Raw genomic sequence first — 10182 nt, forward strand, 5'->3', positions numbered from 1 at the left:
GATCGGCGCATTAGTGAGTTTTTCTTTAAGAATATTAAAAGATTTGATGCATTCATCTGAAAAGATGAATGGGGCATCTTTTTCTAGGAGTTTATTCATAGGAGTGGCAATTTTAGAAAAATCTTTTATGAAACGTCGGTAAAAACCGGCATGCCCTAGAAAACTCCTAACTCCTCTAACATTGGTGGGATGTGGAAGTTTAGCAATTACATCTACTTTAGCTCTATCCACTTCAATTCCTTCCTTTGAAATGTTATGACCAAGAACGATGCCTTCTCTAACCATGAAATGGCATTTTTCCCAATTAAGAACTAGATTTGATTGTTCGCATCTAATAAGCATTCGTTCAAGATTAACTAGACATGTTTCAAAAGTATCACCGAAGACTGAAAAGTCATCCATGAATACTTCCATGCATTCTTCTATCATGTCGTGAAAAATCGCCATCATGCACCTTTGAAAGGTTGCAGGGGCGTTGCAAAGTCCAAATGGCATACGTTTGTAAGCAAAAGTACCATAAGGTCACGTGAAAGTGGTTTTCTCTTGCTCCTCGGGTGCTATTGGAATTTGAAAATATCCGGAAAAACCGTCAAGAAAACAATAGTAACTATTCCCAGCTAACCTTTCCAACATTTGATCAATGAAATGTAAGGGAAAGTGATCTTTTCTGGTGGCATCATTTAATTTTCTATAATCAATACAAACACGCCATCCTGTTACCGTCCTAGTAGGAATAAGCTCATTTTTTTCATTTGTGATGACAGTCGTGCCACCCTTCTTAGGTACGCATTGAACTGGGCTTACCCATGGACTATCAGAGATTGGATAAATTAATCCTGCATCTAGCAGTTTAATAATTTCTTTCTTAACAACATCTTGCATATTAGGATTTAGTCTTCGTTGGCGTTGCACATACGTTTTATGGCCTTCTTCCATAAGGATTTTATGTGTGCAATACGAAGGACTTATTCCTTTAATATCATGAATCTTCCATGCAATAGCTGGTTTATGAGCTTTTAGCACAGAAATGAGTTGAAATTTTTCATTTTCTGTAAGAGAAGACGATATTATTACAGGTAATTTAGATTCACCATGTAAATAAGCATATTCTAAATGGTTTGGAAGTGGTTTTAACTCTAATGTCGGTGGTTCTTCTATCGATAATTTGTATCGATATCTATCTTCCTCTTTTAGCATTTGAAGTTCTTCTGTTGTTGGTTCATATTCATTAGCCATGAGTGTAGCTAACATTTCAGTTTCATCAATTGCTTCAATACCTTCTCCTAAAGAACATTCTCCTGTTCCTTGTAATTCTGGAAATTCTTCTAACAATTCTGCATGTGAATCTATAGTTTGAATGTAATAACATGTATCATCTGCAGATTGTGGTTTTTGCATGGCTCTATCAACAGAAAAGGTAACACTCTCGTCCTCTATACTTAGGGTTAGTTTCTTACCGAACACGTCTATTATTGCTTTAGCCGTGTTTAAGAATGGTCTTCCTAATATGAGAGGAACTTGAGAATCTTCTTCCATGTCCAGAATAACAAAATCTACTGGAAATACTAAAGTACCAACTTTAACTAGCATGTTCTCCATTATCCCTCTAGGATATTTTACTGATCGATCTGCTAGTTGTATACTTATTCGTGTTGGTTTCAATTCTCCAAGGTCTAGTTTAGCGTATAGTGAATACGGCATTAAATTTATACTAGCACCTAAGTCTGCCAATGCTTCTATTGAACTAAGACTACCCAGAAAACATGGAATTGTGAAACTTCCTGGATCAGGTAATTTTTCTGGTATCTTATTCAACAGTACTGCAGAGCAATTAGCATTCATAGTGACAGCCGAGAGTTCTTCCATTTTCTTTCTATTTGTGATTAGATCTTTCAAGAATTTAGCATACCTAGGCATTCCTAAAATCACATCAATGAAAGGAAGATTTACATTTATTTGTTTAAACATATCCAAGAATTTGGATTGCGCAACTTCAAGTCTTTATTTTCTCATTTTACTCGGATAAGGAAGTGGTGGTTGGTATGGTTTAACATAAGGCTTTGCCTTAACTGTGTTATCTTCATTAACCTTTTCAACTACCGGTTCTGATTTCTTTTCTTCCTCAGATTGTGGTTCTTGTGTAGTAGGAATAGAGTCATCAGAATTTACAGGCATTTCAGGTGGTTTGAGTGTAATACCACTTCTTGTGGTAATGGCTTTAGCTGTTTCATTCCGGGGGTTAGCATTTGTATCGCTAGGTAGACTTCCCGGTTTTCTCTCACCTATCAACCTTGCTAGGTTACTTACTTCTTGTTCCAAATTTTGGATAGAAGCTTGTTGATTTCTAAATGTTTGAGCATTTTGTTCATTAGTTTGTTTCTGAGATGTGAAAAATTGAGTTTGAGATTCAACTAGCTTCGACATCATGTCTTCTAAATTTGGCTTTTTATCATCGGTTTGTGGTGGTTTATTTTGAAAAATAGGTCTTTGCTGATTGTAAGTATTATTGGATACTTGTTGATTGCTAGGACCTTGTTGATTGTTGTATGGAACATTTCGGTTATAATTCTGGTTTTGATTGTAGATTGGTCTTGGTGGTTGATAATTATTCTGATAATTATTTCCAGGCCTTTGGTTCATGTATAAAACATTCTCTCTTTGTTCCATTGTTTGTTCAATACTGAGACAATCTTTTGTCAAATGTGGTCCTCCACACTGCTCACAACTAATTCGTATTGAGTGAATATCTTTAGTCATCTTTTCCATTCGTCTTTCGACAGCATCTATCTTTGCGGAAATGGAATCAAAGTCATGGCTAGAATTGGCTCTAGCCGCTTTAGATGATCTAACAATATCTTTTTCTTGGTGCCACTCATGTGAGTGGGAAGCAGTGTTATCAATAATTTTGTAAGCTTCAGTTGCGGTTTTCTTCATAATAGAACCACCAGCTGCTATATCGATGTCTTTTCGTACAGTGATGTCGCATCCTTGGTAGAATATTTGTACTATTTGATAAGTGTCTAAACCATGTTGTGGACATCCTCTTAATAACTTTTCAAATCTTGTCCACGCCTCATATAGAGTTTCATTTGGCTTCTGCGTGAACGTAACAATTTCTCTTTGTAGTCTCACAGCTTTAGATGCCGGAAAGAATTGTTTAAGAAATTTTTCAACTAAGACGTCCCATGTATCAATCGCCCCTTCAGGTAACGATTCTAACCAATCTTTGGCTTCTCCCTTTAAAGTCCAGGGAAATAACATGAGATAGATCTGTTCATCCTCCACTTCTCTGATTTTGAATAGAGTACAGATCCTATTAAAGGTTCGAAGATGTTCGTTTGGATCTTCCTTCGGCGCACCACTAAATTGGCATTGATTAGTTACCATGTGTAGGATTTGTCCTTTGATTTCATAATCTGGTGCATTAATGTCTGGTTGAGTAATTGCATGACCTTGGCCAGTGCGTTTAGCTCTCATTCGGTCTTCCATACTTAGAGGTTCCAGATTCTCCATGATTGAATTTGTTGAATCTGAATCACTAGAGGATTCTGATTTAATAGTTTCTTCCTTGACAATCTCTGGATGAGTGATTTGTGGTTCAGGAGGAATGATTAATGGTTCAGGATCTCTGAATTGTCCCTGAAAATCCTCCGGATTCTCAATTGTGAGGTCGGGTTCAAAAAATGGATTATCTGAAATTTGAATTAGAGTACTTGGTCGACTAGATGACGATTCTAAAGAAAAATCAACGGCAATAATGTTGGCTAAATGTCTTGATCGAGTTACAGGTGGTGAACGTATGAAAGGTGGTGAACGTTTTGCTCGGTGCATTCACTGAATATCCTATTAGTTATAAAAGATAAAAATTATATAAGTTATCAAATTGATAGACTTTTCTGATTTTGTCCACGTTTGGAATAGCCAATAGATGCAGCAGGTAGCCAGGACCCTTTAAATCGGAAGCCCACAACTCGCTACTAACAAATCCAACTATTACTACGAACCAGAAAATTTTGGATGTCTATCAATTTAACCGGTTAAAATAATTTTCGTTTTGAAATTTTAGAGAAGAAATAGAAAATTCTATGTCCTAAAAACTAGAGTGTCGAGAAATAAGAAAGAAAAAGAGCGCGTCGGAAAACGTCGAAAAATAAAAGGTCGAAAAACAATAAGAAAATAGCGTGTCGAAACTTAAAAAGTCTAAAAATTAAAAATTAAAAGCTGCGTCTAAAGGATTTAAAGCTTAAAAGGAATTCTATATCCAAAATGGCAATAATTTAATTAGGCACTAAAATCTATAAAACTAAAGCGATAAACAACGTCGTAAAATTCTAAAGCGTCAAAAACTTAATCTAAAGAAAAAGTACTTAAAGGATTTTACGGCAAAGCCTAAAAATCTAGAAATATAAAATAACTACGGCAAAATACTAATCTTAAAACTAATTACGAACGATAAATATATAAATACGAATAAAAAGATACAAAATTTAAAGATAAAACTTAAAGTTATAAAAATACAATTTTTATAAAAATATTATTTTTATATTACTTATTTTATAAAACTATCAATTTTATATATAATAAAACTAATTGAAACTTAAAAATACAAAATAAAATAAACTAAAACTAATTAATAAAATAATTAACCCTAATTAGGTTAATAGTAATAATAATAATTAATTAAAAACCCTAATTAGCATTAATTACGTACTAGGTTTGCTGCCAGAGCAGGCTCCGCGAGTGCGGATGTCTGCTGCCCAATATCTCCGCGAGTGCGGAATTTAATAATATTGAGTTCGCTGGTTGGGCATAAACAGTTCGGCCCAGTTCAGTTTTTAATTTAAAATTTATTTTGGGTTTCGAAAATAAACTGGCCCAGTTCAGTTTTTTTTTTATATTTGATTTTTTTATGTTTTTAGTTTTTATAAAATATAACTTAAATAAAACTTATATTTTAACAATTACTTATTAGATTTTTATAATTCTAAAAAAAAACTTTTTTTAATTAAAACACCTAAATAGATATATATTTTTCTTTTTTTTTTTATGTTTTTATGTTTTTGTTTTTAATGTTTAAAAACTTATATTTTTACAAAAATAGATTAAAACTGAATAGAAATCTTTTTTTTATAGCGTTTCGCTTCGGCGTTGAATAATCCCCGGCAGCGGCGCCAAAAATACTTGATGTTATGCAAGGGGTAGTACGAAATAGTTATATTTTTATTGCGAATTACTATTAAATACGATACAATTTTACACAAGTTATTTATTTATTTATAGAGTGGATATACCTAAACCTTGCTACAACACTTATAGGCAGTGTACCTAATCGTACAGTAGTGTAGTTTTTAGTAAGTCCGGTTCGTCCACAGGGAACTAGCCAAGTTTAACGCTATATTTTTAAAACTATATTTGTATAAAAATATATATATGTATATATATATATATATGTATATGTATATATATATATATATATATATATATATATATATATATATATATATATATATATATATATAGTATTAATATTATAAAAGGGGGTTTTTACCGTTTAATGACCGGTTTGTCGATTTTAAAAACTTAAGTCGCAATTAAAACCTAATGTAAAATATTAAAAATAAATATAACTTAATTTAAAGCGTAAAGTAAATGACGATAAATAAAAGTGCTATAAATAAAATGACAGTAAATAAAATTGCGATAATTAAAAAGTACGATAATTAAAAGTGCGATAAGATATAAAATAAAGGAATTATGCTTATTTAAACTTCCGTAATCATGATATTTGACGTGTTGATTTTAATTTATTACCATGGGTTAATTGTCCTTTGTCCTGGATTATTTGATATGTCCATCTGGTTTTTGTCCATAACAGTCCATCTGTCATAAATATAAAGTGCGAGTGTCCTCGTCAAATTATCCTTATATCTGAAGTCAAATATTCCAACTAATTGGGGACTTAAACTGTAACAAGGTTTTAATATTTTGTTAACAATTACGCCAAATGTCCTTGTACATAATTCACCCCTGTTTTAATGAGTCCATTGACTATTAATCCATTCCCATGTCCGGTTAAATGAACGATTATTAGTATTTATAAATATCCCGCTCATCGTGTCCGATCGAGTGTATATGGTTATTTATAGATACGTCAAATTGTAAATATCTATATTAAATTAACGAACTATCATTCAATTAAACAAATATAAAGCCCATTAATAGTCCATAGTCCAATTTCCACAAGTGTCGGTCTTTTGTCCAAACCCCAATTATGGTACAAAGCCCAATAACCCCGTCTTTAATTTTTAGCCCAACATCATGATTACTTCGATTTAAATAAGCATAATAATAACTTAGCTACGAGACATTAATTTAAAAAGGTTGAACATTGAAAGGACCCGTTCATATACATTATAAACGATTCACAATAGTTGATTTCATTGCACGGTACTTGACCTCTATATGATACATTTTACAAACATTGCATTCGTTTTTAAAAGAAAAACTTTCATTTACATCGAAAGTTGACGGCATGCATACCCTTTCATAATATATCCATCTATAATTGACTTAATAATAATCTTGATGAACTCGATGACTCGAATGCAACGTCTTTTGAAATATGTCATGAATGACTCCAAGTAATGTCTCTAATATGAGCTAATGCACAACGGAAGATTTCTTTCATACCTGAGAATAAACATGCTTTCAAGTGTCAACCAAAAGGTTGGTGAGTTCATAGGTTTATCATAAAACAATAAAATTCATCATTTTAATAGACCACAAGATTTAAATGCTGCATGGTACAAATGGGCCCGAATCCTATACCCACCTGTAATGTACATGCGGTATCTTTTAAATACAGTACACATTTCTCGTGTACGAAATCATCTTTCATAAATCTTAGTAACCGTACACATATCTCGTGCACAAAAATAACATACACATAACCTGTGTATAAAATCATTCTCTCGATACATAACATTCACTTTTCATTGCTTTCATAGCTTGGCTTGGTAACCGACCTTAACATATAATGCGCATAATAATATCCCCAAAACAGAATATCTCGTCTGTATAATAATAATATAAACTTCGAAGTACTAAACACCACGCCCACTAGCGGTCTAGTGAACATTTTGGGTGGGGGTGTTAAACCCGGTAGCTACCTTTAGGATTCGCGTCAATTTGGCGTGCACTAATTCTCAAAATTAGTGATGTTCCCTAATTCTTAGGTTACCAAGCAATAATAATCAGGGAAAAAATATTCATATCAATTGTGGCAATTATCACGTCCACATAATTCAATGGTGGCAATTATCACGTCCACATAATTCATTCGTGGAATGTTTTGCTTGTGTCTATCTCGTCAAACATTTATAAGAGCATTTCATGTATTCGCAGTTCAAAATGTATTTCAAAAGCATTTAATAAAGCAGTTGTAAAAGTAGCGCATGTATTCTCAGTTCCAAAAATGTAAAGAGTAAAAGGGAGCAACGAACTCACACATATAAATATTGTAAAACAGTTAATAAAGCATTTGCATGTATTCTCAGCTCAAAAATGTAATGAGTAAAAAGGGAGCAAATGAACTCACAATATTGTATTTTGTAGTAAAAATACATATGACGACATTGAACAATGCAGGGTTGGCCTCAGATTCACGAACCTATTCCAAGTATTTATATTAACACATATAATAATATTCAAATAAATATATATTTTGATGATAGTAATATACTTGTGATATTAAATTTAATATTAGTAATTACTTAAATATATTTATTTTATATATTTTCTATAAATATATCACAATAATCTATTATATTCTTTATTAAAATATTTTGGATAAGTACTTAGTATCAATATTTTTAAATACTCATAATTTTTAATATGATAACATTTTTAATAAATTTGAGTTATATTAAAACGTAAATGAATGAAAAGTATTTTATTAGTAAAAGTAATATACTTATTATATATACTTTTATATATCTAAAGATTGTATCTATCTTATGATATCTATCTTTTTAGTTTAAGATCATAAAAATATAGTTATATTTTATATAGAAAATACATTTAAAACTCAAGTTATAGTTTAATAATAATAATATTAATGATATTAGTAGTAAAATAATAATAACAATAATAATAATAATATAGTTGTAATAATAATAATAATAATAATAATAATAATAATAATAATAATAATAATAATAATAATAATAATAATAATAAATATAATAATAAAAATGATAGGAATATTAAGTATACTACCTTAAGAAAATAGCTAAAAATATAGTGTCGCAGCCCGAGCTCGAACCCGAGACCTCTCGCTTAATGAAAATACCCATAACCACTCCTCCATTTCTGTTTACTTGTTTTATATCACAAAATATATATATATATATATATATATATATATATATATATATATATATATATATATATATATATATATATATATATATATATATATATATATATATATATATATATATATATAACCCGTGTTTTCCTATTTTCTTTCATCTCCTACAACCAAACCCATATCTATTCATCATCACCTTAATTTGTTCTAACCTTCATTAATGTATCATCATCACTCAAATTCACTATCACGGTTCGTCATCAATATCATAATATCGATCCTTATTTAATCTTATCATAACTGTAACTATAATCTGGTCATTAACAATACCATATTAATCATCATTCTTTACGTACAACTTCATCATCCTCATCCTTATATATTTTAATTGAAAAAAAAAATTAATGTCATCATCTTAGTTCCTTTACTCGTTACGGTTCATCCGGAAACCAGAACTGGGTCACAACTAGCAGGCTAGGGTCTCGGCCCAATATGGCAGCCTAACAATAAACGACAAGAATCGGTCCAAGTAGGTAATATCAGTCCAATGTCCACGATTCAGTCCAGCCCAAATGAATTAGATTTAAACGATACATGTGTTGTGTGGGAATTAGTTAGGTTTTGTGTTAGAAGGAACCAGAGACAAGAATAGCCTAAGTGTTGTTATTCGTGAATTGAAACAGATCGAAACCCAACAAGAACATGATTACATGCGAGGGAAAGGTTGTATGTATCAGAAATATGAAACAGATGTAATGTATCAGTCGAAATTGTTTGGTGTTTGATTTGATCCTGGTTTTGCGAGAAGCTGGTAACGAAGCAACAAAAAAAAAATATAGATTGTTTATTAGTTGCTATTCTCTAGTGGAGACAACCTTTATCTTTTGGGTGGGTCACGTAGGATTAGCTGCAGCAAATTTTCGAATATAATACTCATATTGCACAAGTGGGTATGGTGTTAAAAAGCTTCAATAATCAGCCCATTATTTCGGTGCTTAGTCTCCTTATTATATTTGAACTTTAATCATAATCGATTTGTTAAACGCACTAATCCTTACTACATCATCAACACCTCACTTTCCATATTCATCTTTTGCATCGACAATATCATTATCATGTCACTTTCCTTGTGGGTTCTAGTTGATATATATTTAAATGGAACGGCTTTTTGAAAATGGAATATATATGGTAAATGGGATACACACGATTTTTCTTGGATATTCTAGTAACCTTTTTATTTTATTTATTTATTTATTTTTTTAGTAAAAGAAAAGGGTTCAGTTTATATACACTTTATATATAGAAGTGTGGTTTGTGTTGGACAGAAAAAACAAAAAAAAAGAAAGGTACCGTAGTTGTAGCTGCAGTAGTAAGGAATGGTGGTGGTGTTAAGGTGACGATAGTGATTCAAAACAGAAATGATTGAACAAGAACAAGAAGTAATTGCAGTAGTATTTGTGGTGTTTTCTTGCAGTGTTTATATTCAGAACAAAAAGCAGATAGAAAAGAGAGAAAATATGAGAGAGAGAGAGAGAGAGAGATAGAGATAAGAGAGAGAAGTGATAGGGCGGTGATGTGGTGGTTTTGTATATAGAGCTCCACTGAAAGAAATAAAGAAACGTGAAAATGGTTTTAATGAAGATGATTTCAAGTAAGTTCGTTTAAGTGGTCATCGGTTTTGAAGTGGTAATGGAGAGTGGTTTTGGAATGCATTTAGAAACAGAAAAACAAATATGAATGATGGTTAAATAATGGAAGTGGTGCTTAAAAGGGTCGGACATAAATATATATAGCAGTCGTTTATGGCGTTG

The sequence above is a fragment of the Rutidosis leptorrhynchoides genome, chromosome 6 (assembly GCF_046630445.1).
Source record: "Rutidosis leptorrhynchoides isolate AG116_Rl617_1_P2 chromosome 6, CSIRO_AGI_Rlap_v1, whole genome shotgun sequence".
Classification (NCBI taxonomy): Eukaryota; Viridiplantae; Streptophyta; class Magnoliopsida; order Asterales; family Asteraceae; genus Rutidosis; species Rutidosis leptorrhynchoides.